Consider the following 18,658-nt stretch of genomic DNA (forward strand, 5'->3'; position numbering starts at 1 on the left):
CGCTGCTCTGAACTTGGTGTGAGAACTCGTCCCTGGAGGGGAAGAGAGAGAGAGAGATGGGAGGGGGATGTTAGAAAAAGGCCGCTAATGGAACACAGTGGTTTATTTGTGAGATGCACACAGCACAACCTTGTTAACAGCATGATGAGATAGAGATTGTTGCTTCTTATGTAGAAGTCTGGTGCTCACACACACACATTGTGCATGCACATACACATTTTCTATACACAAAAGACATTTCTTGACAACTCCAATTAGTGCACATACTGATGTGGACATACAGCAAGCACCTGAAGATGCTTAAAACACACACGAGCTTGTTGCTGCTGCAAACACATAAACGCAAACACATTTTCTGAGGCTCCATTAGCTTCAGGGCCTTGATAGGCCTGGGCTAAGAATGGCCATGGCTCTGATACTGTATCTAATTAATTAATCTGCTCTAAATAAAACACTTCCTGAGCAAAACAGCTGATGTTTGATGGAACAGGAGAGACATAGGGAGGCGGAAAATAAAAGAGGCTCGCAAAGAAGGGAGAGAGCGAAAGAGTGAATGGAGGTGCATGAAGAAGGGGAGGGGGGATGGTGAGACTGAGCACAGAGTGAGATAGAGGGAGGGAAAGAGAAGGTCGCCAGAGATAGAGGCAGCGGTTCTGTGAGAAAAAGAGGAGGCTGGGAGAGATGCAGAGTGGCTCTCTGTGTCCGGGAAATTTTCTAGAATAGTGGCTCCCTTTAGTCTTTGAGAGCTTCTTTCTCAGCTGTATGAGCAAACAAACAGGAAGTGATATCACTGGAGGTGAAGGAGAGGACTGAGAAAGAGCAAAAGGTCCCAAGCATTATTGATTACAGATTAAAGAGAGGTGCCAATGTGACACCTCTGAACAAAGATGAGGACGGGACAAAGCTAAAACTTGTCGTGTCCTTTTAAAAAGTCCTTTTGTCTCAACCCTCCATCAGTCTTTCTGCAGAATTAAAATGTGTTCTCAAGAGTATCTACTACTATTACAATTTGATCACTGTGACGCCACAAGAGTCAACTTCTTTGCCTCACTAATGCTCCCTTAATGTCTTCTTTCCAGCTTTTTAGCTGTGACCTCTGCTGCTGTCTAAAATCATTCGGTGACTGTGGGTACAGTATTTATCCACTCATACTGGATGGAATCTGTTTCACACTTAGTGGGTGTAATGCAGGGGACACAAGGACACGCGTGTGCTGAGGTTGAAATGGTTTGGATGAGAAGTGGTCGTATTTTAGTTTTTCAGTAGTTTTCAGTTTCTTTCACATAAGTCAGTGTGAGACCTGCAGCCTCAGGCCATCAGGAGCTGCCGAGGGCTGACAAACTTTACTTAACAGAAACATCTGAGTTTAAGAAACCTCCATAAAACTCCCCCCTTCCTGCTACCTGATGTGTGTGTTGCGGCCCTCTGTAAGTGTGCATGCTACTTCACTGAATGCCGCTTTATACACTGTACAAACTCACAAAGAATGCTATGTGTATTCACCACATCAGCTGTCCCTCTGATTACTGAGTGAAGATTCATTGAGTTTGTGCTTCATTCAATGTCACTAAATCACATTAAGGTTAAAATGTATGACAAGGAATAAATGCATCATCTTTTTTCCACTCATAGTAGAGAAGCAAATGTTCAATCAAATGAATCCATCACCCCTCATACATTATATATACTTGCTCACAATGATCTTAGGAGAACAGGGGCAAATTAAAACATACTAAAGAGTAAGCTCATAAGCATTCACCTGATAAATGATGGCATATTACCCTCCCTACATTCATCTCTTCAAATGAAAAGGTTTGTATTGATAACCTGTCTGTTCACAGAGCTCATCAGTCAGCAAGCCAAGCTGTAACCTGATTAAACCTACAATAGTCTGGAGCTTGTGAGGAAATGTGTTAAATGTAGATTAAAAACAAGAATTATTTTTGCACCACCCTGTCTAGACAAATGTATTGAACTGCACAAGATACTGCTGGGCTATATACTATGTTCCACTTCCAGGTGATTTTGAATGAGAGTTTCTAACTAAGCCTCTGGTTCACCCCAGCTCTCTATATAAATGTCACAAATGTACACTGGCATACATGAGTGTTTGTGGGTGTGTGCACACACGCAGAGGCTTTCCCACCCAGTCAGCACTATCTATAATTGATGGTGAGACTTCCTCCCACATAGCATGAGACAAACTACCCTGTTAGGCCACCAGAGAAAGGGCAGGAACTGCTGCCAGCTATACACACAAACACACATATGCACAGGAAATGTCCATTTTGCTGACCAAGGGTTAAGCTTGGGTAAACAAACTGTTGAGAGAGAAGAATACGGGGGTGTAGCAAGGATGCAGAGCAGGCAGGGAGACCAAACAGTTTAGTTAAGATGCAGAGATGGCTGATTTCTGCCTGACCTCTTTCTGTACTGAGGTAATGTCGGCTGAAGGGCCACAAGACAGAACAGGAGTGCAGGGCTGCAGAGGGATACAGTGGCAGTAACTGCCTTGCACTTGACCTCCTTTTGTAGTAAATACACTTGTAGTAGCTAACGTAATATGCGCAGAAGTTAACTGTGAAGAGTCTGTCGGTCTCTTTACCATTTTGCATCATTCATAGCCTTGCTCACTGTGCGCACACACATATGCATCACTGCCTCAGCTGTGGGGAGCAGTCTCACAGTGGAATATTCCACCTCCTCAGCATCATGACCGACTCACTTTCCAGTCATGTCACACTCAAAGATTTATAGGGTACAAACCGTTGTATAGAGAAAAACTAGGGTGGACTCTAACCTTGCTCTACTGAAAGGGTGACTGCTACAGTGTCATGGCTTCAGTCATTTCAGGATATACTGTGTGCACGAAAAAAAATACAGTATTTATCCTGAAAAAACCTATGACATTCACGAAGACTGGGGCTAGTGACAGCACTCTGATACACAGACAGCAGTGTGTCAACTTTCTCTTCTCTTTCTCTCTCACACATACTGTCAAACAGTGGTGTATGTAGCCTCGCTACGTGCTTTGGGTGAAACATTATGCATGTTTGCGCACGCACACACACACATGCACAAACACAGACACACATAACATCAAAAGCAGAGTGTCTTTTGATTTAATAAATCTGGATGACAGGAGAGTCTCCATTTAAACTCATTGATCACAGTCGGTGTGGCAACAAGCTTGTTGGTGACAGAAATGTTAGTAAACATAGCCAGTTAAAAAGAAAAAAATCAATCAAAACACAGGCAAAAAGTTGTTAAGCCTGCAGAGCAGAAAACAGCATCTTTATTGTATTTTCAAAATTCAATTGCCCTCATAGACCTCCCTGCGTCATCGAATTATCCAACACCAACAGAAAAAGATCCACAGCATGACTCACAGAGGCCTGAGAAGAAAGTCAAGCTTAAAAAAGTACGATAAAGATGCTGCTGAGGAAGGTTAAAGCTTCTCTCTCCAGACATCTGGTTGAAGGTTGGGCCACAGAACAAACACAGTTTAGTGCAGATCCAGGAGAGTTATTTAAATTAAAGCTATTTTAGATTGCATGCATATATTCAGTGTTTGCATTCATTGTACTGTAGGACCACATGCACATTTGCTTAATAAGATGTTCTAACTAAGATTAAAGGATGCGGCTCTGGTGGTGTTCTGACTCTCTGGGGTTCAGTGTCTCTGGACACCACTACAAAAATAAACTACAGTTCCTCTCTTGTGGTTGTTTACCTCATCTGACCAGTCAGGTCACACTTCTTATTCTGTTTATGGTGCAGATTCATGTAATATGTGGGGTGAACTCTTTGAAGGAGTTTTATAAAAAAAAAAATCAATTACTAACTTTTTTTAGGTCACTATTGAACTGTATGTTTAGACAGTCTCTAGAGTTCATTCAGAATTCCTGCATGCTGATTGAAAATCATGCGTTTAGCTGACAGTAATTCCACGATAACTCAAACAGCTCTTTTTTTTTATATAACAATGTTGGACAGAAAACCCACTCTGAATACCTGTCAAGTGGAATCTAAAGGCAGGATCCACGTAGGGTTCAACTGCTGTCAGGCAAAAATCAACAGAAATCCTATGATGAAGTGGGCAAACATTCCACAAAGCTGAGGATTCACAATACCTGAAGAATAGTAAAAACACAGCCTGGTCTGATGAACCATCATTTCTGCTGAGGCTGCAGATGGACCCCACTATAGGCTTGTGTCTACAGTCCAGGCTGCTTTAGTGGTGGTGTAATGGTGTGGGGAACGTGGGTCTGTTCATAAAGATGAATTATGATTTGAATCCCAAAGCTTAACAGCAGCCCATGGAAACAATGACATGTCAACAAGCTGAAATGGTGAAACTATTATATGGACATGATGATGAGTACAATGGCCTCCAGTTGCCAGATCACCTTATGAGTGTGGTAGAGCAGGAAATTTGTAGTGGAAGTGATGCCAGTATTATTGTGATATATACCGATAAGTCTGACCAGCCTGGGGCTGTCTGACCATCAAAGTTGATCAGGTGTCTTATTTCTTTAATAATTAGTATGCAAAGCTGAGTTATTGATATCACACATTTATGTTTCTGTACTGTGATAAATGTCACTTATACACACACATACACATTACATACACCCCCCCCCTCCTTTTCTCTCCATGTGACTGATGAGCAGCACTTAGAAGATGGGTATTACTCCTGGGCGGGTTGTGAGTGCAGCAGAAATATGAGCACATTAATAACAGGCACATCCGCACATACATGCAGAAAGAACCAGACACAGACACACACATACACAGAAACGCTTTCCATCACAGTGTGTAGTGAGCCGTCACACGCTCACGCCAGTACTCTCATTACTATTCCAAACCAGTGAGGAAAACAGCAGCGCCCACCCAAGCTGCTAGAAGCCATCAGCAGAAAAATGATGATGAAGGTGAGGGCGAGAGAGGAAGATAAATGACCTATTGTGCCCATACACTGTGTGTTTGTGTCTACAGTATAAATCCATTCCATATTTACATGTAAGCACAAGGCCATTGAGAATGAGTGTAATGATGGAAGCAGAGACAGCATGTCCTGTTTCCTGTCCAGCATCAGAGAAATTTAGGCGTGACAGCACTTGTTGCTATCTGGCATGAGAAGGCAGTGCAATTTAAGATTATAATAATTTTAATATAATTTTTGATTAGAGCTTCATAGGCAGTGACAAAGCCTGAAATCTTGTTATGCATTCACTCATTTTACACACACTATGTGTGTGAGCTGTGTTACGGCTGGTGTCATATCTTATTAGGCACCCACAGTAAAGGTTAATGTATAGTTCCATGATGTTGGTTCCATCATTTGGTTTGGATAAATGTCCACCACTGTTAGCCACCTGGACTCACAGTCAATCCCTGCAATGTGTTCAATCAGTGTTACATGTGTGAGTGATGATACATTAGTATGCCAGTATTGGAATCAGTACAAGTTCATTGTTTGGAAATCATTGTTAAAAATGATGAAAAAAAAAAGGTTGAAAAAAAGTTAGCTTCCACAAAAAAGTAACATAAAAGAACATAAACATGCCGCAAGTCCTCTCAACTCCTATAGAACGTCCATTTTGTGAATTCATAGATGTAATTTCATCCTTCTCGCTTCTGACTGCAAAGACTCCACTCGTGGTCTCTCTTATATGTGGCCTTGCCTAATGCTGTATGTTGATTTGCTATTTTAGGATTGCTCCCAAATTATTTAGGTATTTATGTAACACAGAAATATGGATGTTGGTAGCGTACAGTTTTCCCCTTTGTAGCTTCAAGCACTGACAGAGTTGTGCTCGACAGTCTTTATGATGCTTTGAGTTCATCGTGTAAATTTGTCTGCTTAAAGGCTTGAAAATTCAGAAACTCATTTCTCTGCCGGAGTTCAAAGCCTTCATTGGAGTTGTGCGAGATGAATCCATGGGAGTTGTCATTGCTCTGAATAAGTTGTTTTTTTTTGCAGATGCGAGGCCTGCCTCTGTCTGTCTGCTCCCAGAACCTTCTGCTCTTTATATTATTTATCTGAACTTCATCTGTGGTATATAGCTGCCATTTTTGTAGGTCTCACTCACAGATTTTGGATCCTGAAATCTAACTTGGCTAAATATAGATTCAGCTTTAAAAAATAGTGAATTCCCTCTGCCTGTGTTTTTACTATGTAGCTTATTGATTCCCCAGGACACAGAAATGTCAAACTGTGGACAAGCTTGTGAAGAATTAATCTTTTCTCAGTGTCTTGGGACTTCACATCAAACAGTATTACACAGCCTGTTTGGGGGAGTACAAAAGTACTCACCCTCTGGTGTATGTCCACACACACACACACACACACACACACTTTGCAAGACACAAATGACACATGAGATTTGTGCAATCAATGAAAGTGAGTCATCTGGATTAGATTAGATTACAGGGCAAGAATAAGTGAAGAGGAAAAGAAGAGAGGAAGACAGAGATAAGAGAAGAGAGAGATCAAAAAGCATCTAGCTCCGAGGCAAGTTCAACTACACCTCTCTCGACTGAGAGAGTGCGTCTGTCTGTCGTCCACATGATCCAAAGACATCCACAAGAATGTAATTTGTTTTGACTCTCAGTCTCAGTCATCTGCACTTGCCCGTTTTACAACACCCCCACCCCCATCAGGGTGATTGACTTTTACAGAAATAAGGCTTCAACATCACACAGCATTACACTTCTCTGATGGGGAGCAAAATCCTGCGGCTCCCCCCCCTTGCCCCATCTCAGAGGTGGGGGTTCGGGTAATGGGTAGAAGAGTTTGAGGGTTGAGCTGACGTCCAGACTTGTCGTGATAGACGTTTCCATAAGAGATATGGAAACATGGAGCGTGACGGACATTTCTATAATAGAAATACCCAGGCTGTGCTGCCAAGAGAGAGAGAGAGAGAGAGAGAGAGACATTCACTACAACATGGAAGTGAGGGGAGAAGATGGAGGAAAAAAAGGAAATAAAGCTATTGATACAAGCCTTTTTTGCGTTTCCCTTCATGGTATAATATCTTTGTCTCATCTGTCTTTGTCCTTTACTCTGTGGCAAAGTGTCTTGCGCAGCCTGTCTTGGCAGTGTGGGGGTTATGCCAGAATAATAGTCAGTGCTGATATAAATCTCCTCTATCAGCCCCGCAGTGCTACACTTGTCACTCCCCTGCAGAGAGAAGTGGACATGTGAGATGCCATGGATGATCCTCTGTGGTGAGGCATTGTGTGGTTACATAATGCGTTTAGTATTCAAAGAGGAGAATGGAAGAAGAAGACAGCAGAGAAAATATGGGAAGAAGTGGAAAGCATCATGAAAGAGAGTGAGAACCAGATTAGAAATATAGCTGCTTTATTTTCTACAGTGGATAATACTCCTGGGCGGGTTGTGGCCAGTAAGTATGGAGGTATAGTGTGCCAACAGAGAAAAACAGCTGACGTTCATGTAAAAGCTCTAGAGCAGCTGCTAAATGGACCTTGAGGTTCACAACAGGAACAGTACATGTTCTTATTTAAACTTATTTTAAGTTTGCTTGTTGGCAATGGTGCTTCATATTACACTCAACAAAAATATAAATGCAACACTTTTGTTTTTGCTCCCATGTTTCATGAGATGGACTTGAAGATCTAAACTTCATTCCAGATACACAATATTACCATTCCTCTCAAACATTGTTCACAAATCTGTCTAAATGTGTGATAGTGAGCACTTCTGCTTTGCTGAGATAATCCATCCCACCTCACAGGTGTGCCACATCAAGATGCTGATCTGACATCATGATTAGTGCACAGGTGTACCTTAAACTGCCCACAATAAAAGGCCACCCTGAAATGTGCATTTTGTTTCTGCTTTATTGGCGGTCTGGGGACTCAGAACCAGTCAGTATCTGGTGTGACCACCATTTGCCTCATGCAGTGCAACACATCTTCTTCGCATAGAGTTTATCAGATTGTCTATTGTGGCCTGTGGAATGTTGGTCCACTCCTCTTCAATGGCTGTGCGAAGTTGCTGGATATTAGTGGGAACTGGTGCACGCTGTCGTATACGCCGGTCAAGCACATCCCAAACATGATCAATGGGTGACATGTCCGGTGAGTATGCTGGCCATGCAAGAACTGGGACATTTTCAGCTTCCAAGAATTGTGTACAGATCCTTGCAACATGGGGCCGTGCATTATCTTGCTGAAACATGAGGTGATGTTCATGGATGTATGGCACAACAATGGGCCTCAGGATCTCATCACGGTATCTCTGTGCATTCAAAATGCCATCAATAAAATGCACCTGTGTTCTTCGTCCATAACAGATGCCTGCCCATACCATGACCCCACCACCACCATGGGCCACTCGATCCACAACATTGACATCAGCAAAGCGCTCACCCACACGACGCCACACACGCTGTCTGCCATCTGCCCTGAACAATGTAAACCGAGATTCATCCGTGAAGAGAACACCTCTCCAACGTGCTAGACGCCATCGAATGTGAGCATTTGCCCACTCAAGTCTGTTACAGCGACGATCTGGAGTCAGGTTAAGACCCCGATGAGGACGACGAGCATGCAGTTGAGCTTCCCTGAGACGGTTTCTGACAGTTTGTGCAGAAATTGTTTGGTTATGCAAACCAATTGTTTCAGCAGCTGTCTGAGTGGCTGGTCTCAGACGATCTCGGAGGTGAACCTGCTGGATGTGGAGGTCCTGGGCTGGTGTGGTTACTCGTGGTCTGCGGTTGTGAGGCCGGTTGGATGTACTGCCATATTCTCTGAAACGCCTTTGGAGACGGCTTATGGTGGAGAAATGAACATTCAATGCACGAGCAACAGATCTGGTTGACATTCCTGCTGTCAGCATGCCAATTGCACGCTCCCTCAATGCTTGTGGCATCTGTGGCATTTTGCTGTGAGACAAAACTGCACATTTCAGGGTGGCCTTTTATTGTGGGCAGTTTGAGGTACACCTGTGCACTAATCATGATGTCAGATCAGCATCTTGATGTGGCACACCTGTGAGGTGGGATGGATTATCTCAGCAAAGCAGAAGTGCTCACTATCACACATTTAGACAGATTTGTGAACAATGTTTGAGAGGAATGGTAATATTGTGTATCTGGAATGAAGTTTAGATCTTCAAGTCCATCTCATGAAACATGGGAGCAAAAACAAAAGTGTTGCGTTTATATTTTTGTTGAGTGTACATAATGATAACCAGAAATGCTTCTTTACCCTTTTAGGTATCAAGTATTTTCACTTGTCATGTTATTTTATTTTTTTGGAAGCCTGAGGAGAAAAAGGAAGTTATAACCTATAACATACCCCATGAAAAAGAAGCAGACATCAGTTAGGTACAGTGTTAAAGTGGGCCGGACCAGTCTGGTAGGGCATTGTGGCACCTTCAATGAATAAATAAATTATACATTTAATTTACGTCTTAAGCAAACATTCTTATTTTTCATGTGTCAACAAATGAAGTAGTACAAGGAGCATAAGGTGCCCCACCACACACACACACCCACACCCCTCAATCTCACACACTCACCGCTTCGTTCTGCTGTTCCATCTTTTGAGCGTGCCTGCACATAATTCTTGCAGCTGCAATTCGCAAAGCACTTGAATTTACATTGCTCTGTAGCTATAGAGGCAAAGCAGAGGGAACCCAAACAGAGGATTACAGCTTATTTTCAAGTGTAAAAATGGAAATGATATTTGAAAATTATAGCTGGCATAAGCAATGTTTTTTCACTCAAACAGTGGATATGTATCCATTAAATTTTCCATGTAGGACTTAAGCCTTTACAGCAGTCTCTCTCTATCCTGGTAATAGGCAGCACCAAAAAATATAGAGAAATGTAGAGATTGAGGTTACCTAATTCTGTGAATAATAGAATTCAATAAAGAATGTTAAATCAAAGTTTCTATAGATACTGAATTACGGATGCAACACAATGTTCCATTGAGAATCTGGTATCATGATCACTGTATGTTCAGCTTTGTGGCACTGAAAAAAAAAGAACCCGACTGGCCTGCACACAGCCCTGACCTTATCCCCGACTGTTCCCCAAAAAGGAACAGACTGTGAGTCAGCTTTTATCACCCAACATCAGCTGCAAGCCTCACTGACACTGTTGAGGCTGAATGGCAGCAGATCCTTGTACCCATTCGGAGTCTGAAACCCTGAATGTCCCTTCGGGGATCACTGAAGTATCTGTCTGTCTGTCTGTCTGGTTGAAAGACTGAAATCAGCAGCAGTGTGTAAGTTGCATAAAAATGTCTTTGATCTAAAATGGCTTTAAATTGCACATTTCTCTTTAATTTACTGTGCCAGCCTCCTTACATTCCAAAATAAAAGCCCTCCAGACTCCATAGCTGAGATACCAGAGTGAGCTAAAACCTGCGTCAGGTGTGAGACAGTGTTTGTGGTGTGAAATGTATGTCAGAAAATTACCACCATCACCTGACATAGCACTTCTCCAAAAGCTCACACTACACAGATACACACACAGGCCTGCACAGAAAACACACACACATGTGCAGGTGTGATAGTCCTGCGCGTGTGTGTTTGTGCATGTGTGTGTAGACTGTCTCTGAACAGGCAGTAGGCCAAAGAGGGTTTTAACACGCTTAATGGGATTTCACACTCTGAAGCACGTATACGTACACACTCTCGGACACACACTAATGTTGAAGATAAACATGTCTGAAAGCTATGTGTGATCCCAGACAAATAAACACACACACACACACCCACACATGGACACTCTGATATAAAAGGATTTGTCAGGCTCCCACACTGTACACATGCAAAACTAATGGAGTCCAGCATGCACACAGAAACATTGCTGTTACTCACTCATTTCTGAAACACATGGCTTTACACACCTGCCAGAATGGATACAGAGAGACACAGGCACCATGCTCTTCATTGTGTGTGTCCTGCATCAGTGTAGCATCAGTGTTGCAGTGGTCATTATGACCTGTTCAGGTGGAGATGGAGGAGTGCACTTATGAAAATCTACCTTTCTGTCATCTACTACAGGTGGATAAAGGCTTGAATACACCCTCTGAGGAGTTTGTAGCTCATTCATTGAAGTGGATTTCATTGACAAATAACAGATCTATATATTCAGCTTGCTACCACTGCATGACTGAAACATCACTCCCACAGGCATACCTGAGATCAGGTGTATCAGTGGATGTAATGTGGGAAGCCAGCAGCTATTGTTTGATGTCTATGGAGACCAAAGTTTCAAGGTGTCTGGTGTGGCCAGACACCTGCATAACAAGGAAAGACACCTAGCACCTCAGGATGCAAACAAATAGAAATGAAGTTGAGAGATGGTGTCGTACATCTGACAGTTTATACTCCACACAGTTTGGTGTAAGTAATTTGCTTTACAAATGTGACACGTTAACTTGATTGCTAACAGACTGTGACAATGCTTTCCAGCTCCTTTCCTCTGCACACAGACTGGTTACCTGCACGCTGTCTGTCACATCTCATAGCGCCATCATTTTCTTACATGCCCTGGTTACATTGGTCACTGTTACTTCCTGCTCTTTGGGCTTCCTCTCACACTCCTTCACATGTTTCAGTAGGTTCAGATGTCAGCTGTCCAGATTATCACTTGAAACCAAGCAGCGAATGAAGCCCGTGCACAAGTGTTAAAAATTACAAGTTCATAATTTGACACCCATTTCTCTTCTCTGTCATTTGGAAGCTGACTCCCAATACACAACTGACCTTTAGATCATGCTTCTCACCGACAACGCTCCATAACCATAAAGCACCATGGTCATCTACCTAACTCATCAATCTTCCTCTATCATGTTCGTCACTACACTGTCTGTCCACTTGACCCCTGCAGGACCTTCAGCATGCTCGTCCCCTGTGTACCAGAATTCTTTACCGAAAACTGTTTTGTCCAAGTGCAGATGAGGGCAGCTTTAGATGATGTAACATCTATCTTTCAAAGCAGCCTGTTGGTTGTACACACATGGGAGAAGTCTGCCTTCAAGCAAGGCTTTCTAACACATGGTTCATCATGAGGATCACAGAGGCACTTTAACATAACCAAGCAGTTTTGCTGCTTAAACTTCCTGAAGTGGCTTCTGCTACACTGAAGACACCACAAATAAAAGCAGAACTGTCATGCACCGAAAATCTGTGGCCTTCTTCCCACGTATACATGACGTAGACATGTTTCGTATATGCTGTATCACTATCATGTTTTCCACACGTGTCTGCTGGGAAACCCACGAGTGAAGCAGCACACTAACCTGCTAACTTTCTAGAGCAACCTTTTACAAGATTCTTTGAAAATTGTTTCCCTGAGCACGCGTCTGTTTGGATGGATAATACTCAAGAAGAGGTGCCTTAAGGATCAGTTTAGTGTTTCTCTTGAGATAGGTCTCTGAAAGAAGCTTTTTTTTCCAAACAAGCAGCTCTGCTGTATTTATCTGTTGTCTTCAGAGCCTGTAGTAAAATATGGGACCCCCATAGTGAGGGAGTGAGTGAGAGTGAGAAAGAGATTTCTTAGTAATAGAAAGCAGAGCTTATGTGCTCTGGTAGCTGGACCGTGTTATGGCCTGTCTGAAAACTTTCGCAAAGTTTGGCTTTAGAACTTCACCAGACAAATGACCAGAGCTACATACCATAACTCAAAGAGAAGGCATCTCTCTCTCTCTCTCTTTTTCTATTTCTATCTCTATCTCTCTCTCTTGTAGACAAACACACACACACAAACACACGCACAGCTAGCAGCAGCTGAAGAAGCATCACTCAGACACCTCAAGCTGTTCATTTCCTTCCTGCCTTGATACATGCAGCCAACTGTAAAATGTTATAAAAGCAGCATCAGTGTGTCCACTGAGCACACACACACACACACACACACACACAGCCCAAAACATCTTTTATCATTTCCTGATTAACACAGCCTGGTTAAAAGTATTCATGCGACTCATAACTCTGGCAGGAGTGCTTGGTTGCGTCGTAGCGTAGCTGGGGGTGTGTGTTGTTGGTTTTGTGTAGATCTGCACATGGGCTGTATGCACCAGCTACAGATATGCTGCTCACCTGCTATCCTGGTTGGTGCTGTGCTGGCAGAGAGCTAACGAGAACATCTGCAGTGACGGTGGGAGCAGCAACTGGGGATGAATGATGGAACTAATGGAGCACAAATTTTATTTTTGTTTCTCACATTCAACTACACAAGTCAACTGCACCATCATGGTGGTATTTCATGGACACAGTCTCACCTAAACCTGACATAACATAAATGACTTAAAATTGGGAAAAATGCAAACACTGTCAGCAGAAATGTGTGGAAGTGTTGCTCAAATATTGACTAATATTAATTCATCCCTGACATCGGTTATTGTGGTACATCCATGTCTGTGTAGCGTTTAAATGCCATTTTTAATCACTTTTGGCATGAGAGGCTGCTGTGTGAGGATAGCCCCACACTCACAATGTCGAGTGTCTCAAGTGTAAGAGGCAACAATATAAAAGTCCAAAGTCTCAGACAATAGAAGTGGTTGACCCAAATTTGATTCAAAGAGGACTTTGATTGTGTGAAGCCATGCTGCTCCTTTCACCGAACACTGTGGCCATTCAGCCACAGCTACAAGAAGTTAATCCTTCATTTAAAAAAAGACATCAAATGCTGACACTGTAAACAGTGAAACATGACATTTGATGAGAAACTCATGGTTAGACGCCGGCCAAAAGTAGGTTGATTGTTGATTTAATGTTCCTCTGGAGTAAAACAGGGCTAACTCTTGACACTGTTGTGCTTCCTGTGTGTGATTCTGAAGGGATGACGACAGGCTTTCAAGATCTCAAATGTAGAAGAAGCAGCAGTCAATAAAGTGTGTTTTTGATTTTAAACATCTTTATGTGGTTTCAAACCTGGACACTGATTAGTCTGACACCTGGCTCCAGGTTTGGATGAGGTGCTGAAACGTGACACACTGAACAACAACTGTGTACAACTGTGTGTCTGTTATACTCTGATATGAATAACCATGTTTCTTATTTTCCAAGTGGACCCTTCAGACTGTGGATGATTAAAACTGGAACACTACAGACATGTTGCCTCTGTTTAGAAACCACCTATCTTTTTTTTAAGCACTTTTATTCAGTCTTCAGTATCTGTTGTGAGCTGACATCCCTAGCATGGATACATTACTTAGTTTAGTAACAGTTGTTGCTTAATGTGAAAACTCTCTCTACTTAAAAGAAACAAAACACAATGTGTGCGTGTCTCAAAGCATTTGGTACAATAAACAGAAATGTCTGCATTTTTATTTACCTCTCAGGCCATAAGCGAGGACATTCTTAAGTTAAATGTTTGTAACACTGCAGCTGTAGTCTGGTAATTTGGCTTCAGCATTGTATCTTAACATTCTGGCCCACCTGTTTCAGCAGCTGTCTCTGCTGCACTGCCGTTGGTACTTTTGGTCTAAAGTTGCACTTAGCACTTTTGCTGGCTGGCAGTTTGGAAGGCTTTAATACCAAGTCATCATGCTACATATTATCAGTGAAGTGCACACAAGCTGGACAAAACAAACAAAGTCCAGCTTTCAGCTCACTTATCCCCCTGTAGGAAGCACTTTGTTTAGGATATGTAACTTCAGCTATAAAGGAGAAGGTCATACTGTGTGAACATAAATCATTGGGATACTATTTACATAAACAGCTGGATCGATTTCACAAATACTGCTGTTTTACTTTGAAGCTGACACACAGTAACACGACACAGATAAGTGTCGCAGGTTTCCTGCTGATACCAAAACAACGATAATTTGTTACAGCAGACCAAATCCTCTGTGTCGCATGTGGTTGGGAGTTCTTCTCTAATGCTGCTCTACTTTGTCATTTAGGCTGATAAAATGTTTGTAGTTCTACATAAAACCCCTGCTCAGGGCTTCTTTGACAGCATAATCAAACATTTCTAAACTCTGAGATCAAGTAAAAAGCCAGCAGCATCCTTCATCATCTGTGTTGGCTGCTGTCTCATCTTTCTTTTAAAATCCAAATCTCTGCTGAAACTCCTGAACACTGGCTGCAGGGCACCTCCGGTCTCCATCACACAACAGGACAATGGATCACATGTTTACACACAGATACTCACACAGTATAATAAGATGGGGTTTGTAACAGTGGTATGCCTTCGTGGTTGTGTGTAAATACTGTGTGTCAGCAGAAAATGCATGCCTCCCATGTGAGTGAGCGGTATTTAAGATAGAAGATAGAAACACCTGAAAATATCAACCTATTTAACCTATTTACTTAGACATCATCCTCCCATCCATCAACCATTAACCTGCTTTGTCCTGCAGTGCAGGGACATTGGGGGCCGGAGTCTATCATAGCTAACTACAGGTGAGAGGCGGGACAGGTCACCGGTCCATCACAGGTACTTTGACATCAAATATTAGTCATTGAATAAGCTTTAATTGAGTTTACATTGCAGATTATCAGCGAGTTTAAAGGTAGGGTAGGAGATTTCATTCTGATGCACCTTTTGTTAAATTAGTGTAACTTTACAATCCGATAGCAACCGATTAGTTCGGCAGTTTCGCTTTAAAACGAAGAATATGAATCATCTGTGGAAGCTATAAAACGCTAAAAACATCAGCCAATCCACCGAGATGACCCTGCACGGAGTATTGGCTGGTTGTCACTCTCTTCCTGCTCTGCGCGCACCAGAGAGGTACGTGCATGATGGCCGAAGTCACAGACCGCAGCTCGTCTTCAGGTAATGCACATCCATGTGAAATTTCGAAATCTGGCTGAATCTGACTGAGTTTTAAAAATCTCCTACCCTACCTTTAAGGTAAATGATCTGATTGACACAGAAACAATCCAATAACTGTCATCCAGTTTCTAATCTCTTTACAAAACAATCTAAATGTTATGTACAGTAATTCTAAACAATGTTGATCCTACTGAAGTGCTGGTATTTTTGAAGGTTTAATACAACCAACCAATACATGCTGCCTCCAGGAAGAAGCTTAGTTACTTGAGTTATGAATGATTATGTTTGGATTGATCGCACTTATGGATGGATCAGAATAAATTAATGGATTAATATAAACGTTGACTTTTCCACTCAAACCTCAGTGTTTGGTTCAGCCTCCTCCAGCCCAAGTTCTTCTTCTGCTTGTAGTTATATCATTATTGCACTTCCTCTTTCACTCCTGTCATAATTTTAATAAATACTAGAGGACACTGGCACCATAACTCGCTCATTGCACAAACCAGAATATATTGATATGACATGAAACGCTCATATGAAAGCTCCATTTGTCCTTCAAAAATCCCATAACGGTGCATCAGGTGCAGGTATTAAACTCAGGTATTTCATGTCTATATGAATGTGTTGCTGCTCTCTCTCTCTCTCTCTCTGCTCATGTGAGAGCTGGTGTGTGCCTGCTTTGTGAATGTGTGGATAATGGGTAGACCAGTGACTGATGGAAAGGTTAATCATTCTAGACAGATGGTATGTGCTGCTAAATCAGCATTAGGTGAAGTCAGACTGTGTGTGTGTGCCTGTGTGTGTACATCAAGGCGTGCATGTCTGCTTAAACTGTAATGAGCTGGTCGCTACCACTTGATTGGCCGTGAGGAGAGGGGGACCAGGCCAGTCAGGCATCATGAGAACCAGCAGCCTCATTATTTTTGGTGTATGGAGACGAGAGAAAAAAACAGTGTGTCCACCTCCCAACGTTTATTGTGAGTGTGTGTGGGAAAGCTGCTCTGTGACTTGAGACACAAAGAAAGTTGAGGTCAACACCTCATCAGACCGGAGCTTCATCCAACTCCATACAAAACTACAAAAAAGCATCCCAAGGTCGCTTTAAGAGAAACTGTGACTCAAGTGGTGTGATTGGAATGACCCTGCATCGAAAGGGTGCATATGTGTGTGTGTGTGTGTGTGTGTGTGGCAACAAATCCAATGGGACTCAGTAAACCTTTTGTGAAAACCTCATAAAACCTGTTGACCTAAGGACAGGGCTTTACTGAATTGGCCAATAAAAAAGCTGACATTCAATCCAGTACACACACACACACATCTGAACACAGTTTTAATGCATAGCTTGTTGATTTGCTTCAAAGTGCATTATAGCTGCAACACTCACATACATAAAACATGACTTTATGTAAACAAAATTCCTTCACACGAGCAAACTTAAGCACAGCTCTCCAGCTTGGGTACACACACACACACACACAAACACGTTCACGCGAGTCGGAAAGGAAAGAGGAGGAAGCACGAGGTGATAAATGTGTTTTTCACATTTTACATGTGTGAATGTTTGTCACGTGCACACACACACACACACGTAGTTACAACAGAGTTAGAGTAGGAGAGAGGAGGAAGAAGAGATTGTGAATGAGATGAAGAGAACCAAAGATTTCACACGCAGCATATAGGAGGCATTTTGTGTACCGTACATCATCTTTTCTTCAAATATCAGTGCAGGCTCTGCTCTAAACATCTTACGTTTTCCTGCCAAGCTGCCTCTTGCACTATGATAGACCTCTCTCTCAGTAGGTGGAAGCTGCGTGATGTTGTTACACTGCTTCAGAACCACTTGCTGTTTTTAGCATTAGAATACACACACACACACAAACAACGTAGGCACAGTTAATAACAATGTGTTTCAGTAGTGCCTTTTTTTCCTTTCTGCCAAATGGCTCACAACAAAAACCACATAGTGAGCAGACAGTATGAAGAGGTATGCATCATTACATTTCCAGGCTCCAGTGGTGGACATAGGCTTTAATGACAGAGAACCTGTTCGCCTGCAGGAGCAGAGGGAACATGAGGACAGGGTTCACTGAGAGGCGGCCATGCTGAAGGAGGCTCACAACAACTTATGCACACTAGTGATTATTAGAAGAATCCTGTCCTCTTACGTCACGCATTCTGTCCACAGTTTGGGTGCATTCTTTGACTCTGGGTTTAGTTTGACATACATTAACCTAGAATGGCCGGTTGGTTTGTAGCAGATCCCCACTGGGCCCCTGGCTGTAATGAGATCCCCTTTGGATGACATAGTAAATGCAGCCTGACTCACAAACAGCATTTATACAAACCTTTTGCAACGGAAGTGTCAAATCTTGGTGGAATTGAATTAATGGGTGTGTTTACAGTGAAATACACTGGAAACTGGGCTCCCAGGCAGCTGGCAGCCAGTGCCCAGGCTGACTGTGGGCAGGTCATTGTGAGTGGCTGTATCAGTACACATCAGCAGCACAAATGTTTTCACCAAATCAGGACTATTACAAATGTTTAACATTTTTTTAATCTCATAGACCTTCAGTCTTTTTATCCACACTTTCATCTCATCATGTCAGATTACTGTAACTCCTCACACTCAGCCAAAAGGCCATCTGCAGCTTGCCTCCAGCTTGTTTAAATCTCAGTTGCCCGAGATAAGACCACATCACTCCACCACACACATGGCTACCTGTGAAGTACAGAATTGATTTTAAACTTTGACTAATAACTTTTAAAGCCGTACATAGCCTCGCTTCTACCTACATCGATTTACTCGCACCACAGCGGCTGCCTCTGTGCTCCTCAGGTGGAATCCTCCTAACTGTTCTTACAGCACGCCTCATCACCAAAGA

The sequence above is a fragment of the Parambassis ranga genome, chromosome 1, assembly GCF_900634625.1.
Source record: "Parambassis ranga chromosome 1, fParRan2.1, whole genome shotgun sequence".
NCBI lineage: Eukaryota > Metazoa > Chordata > Actinopteri > Ambassidae > Parambassis > Parambassis ranga.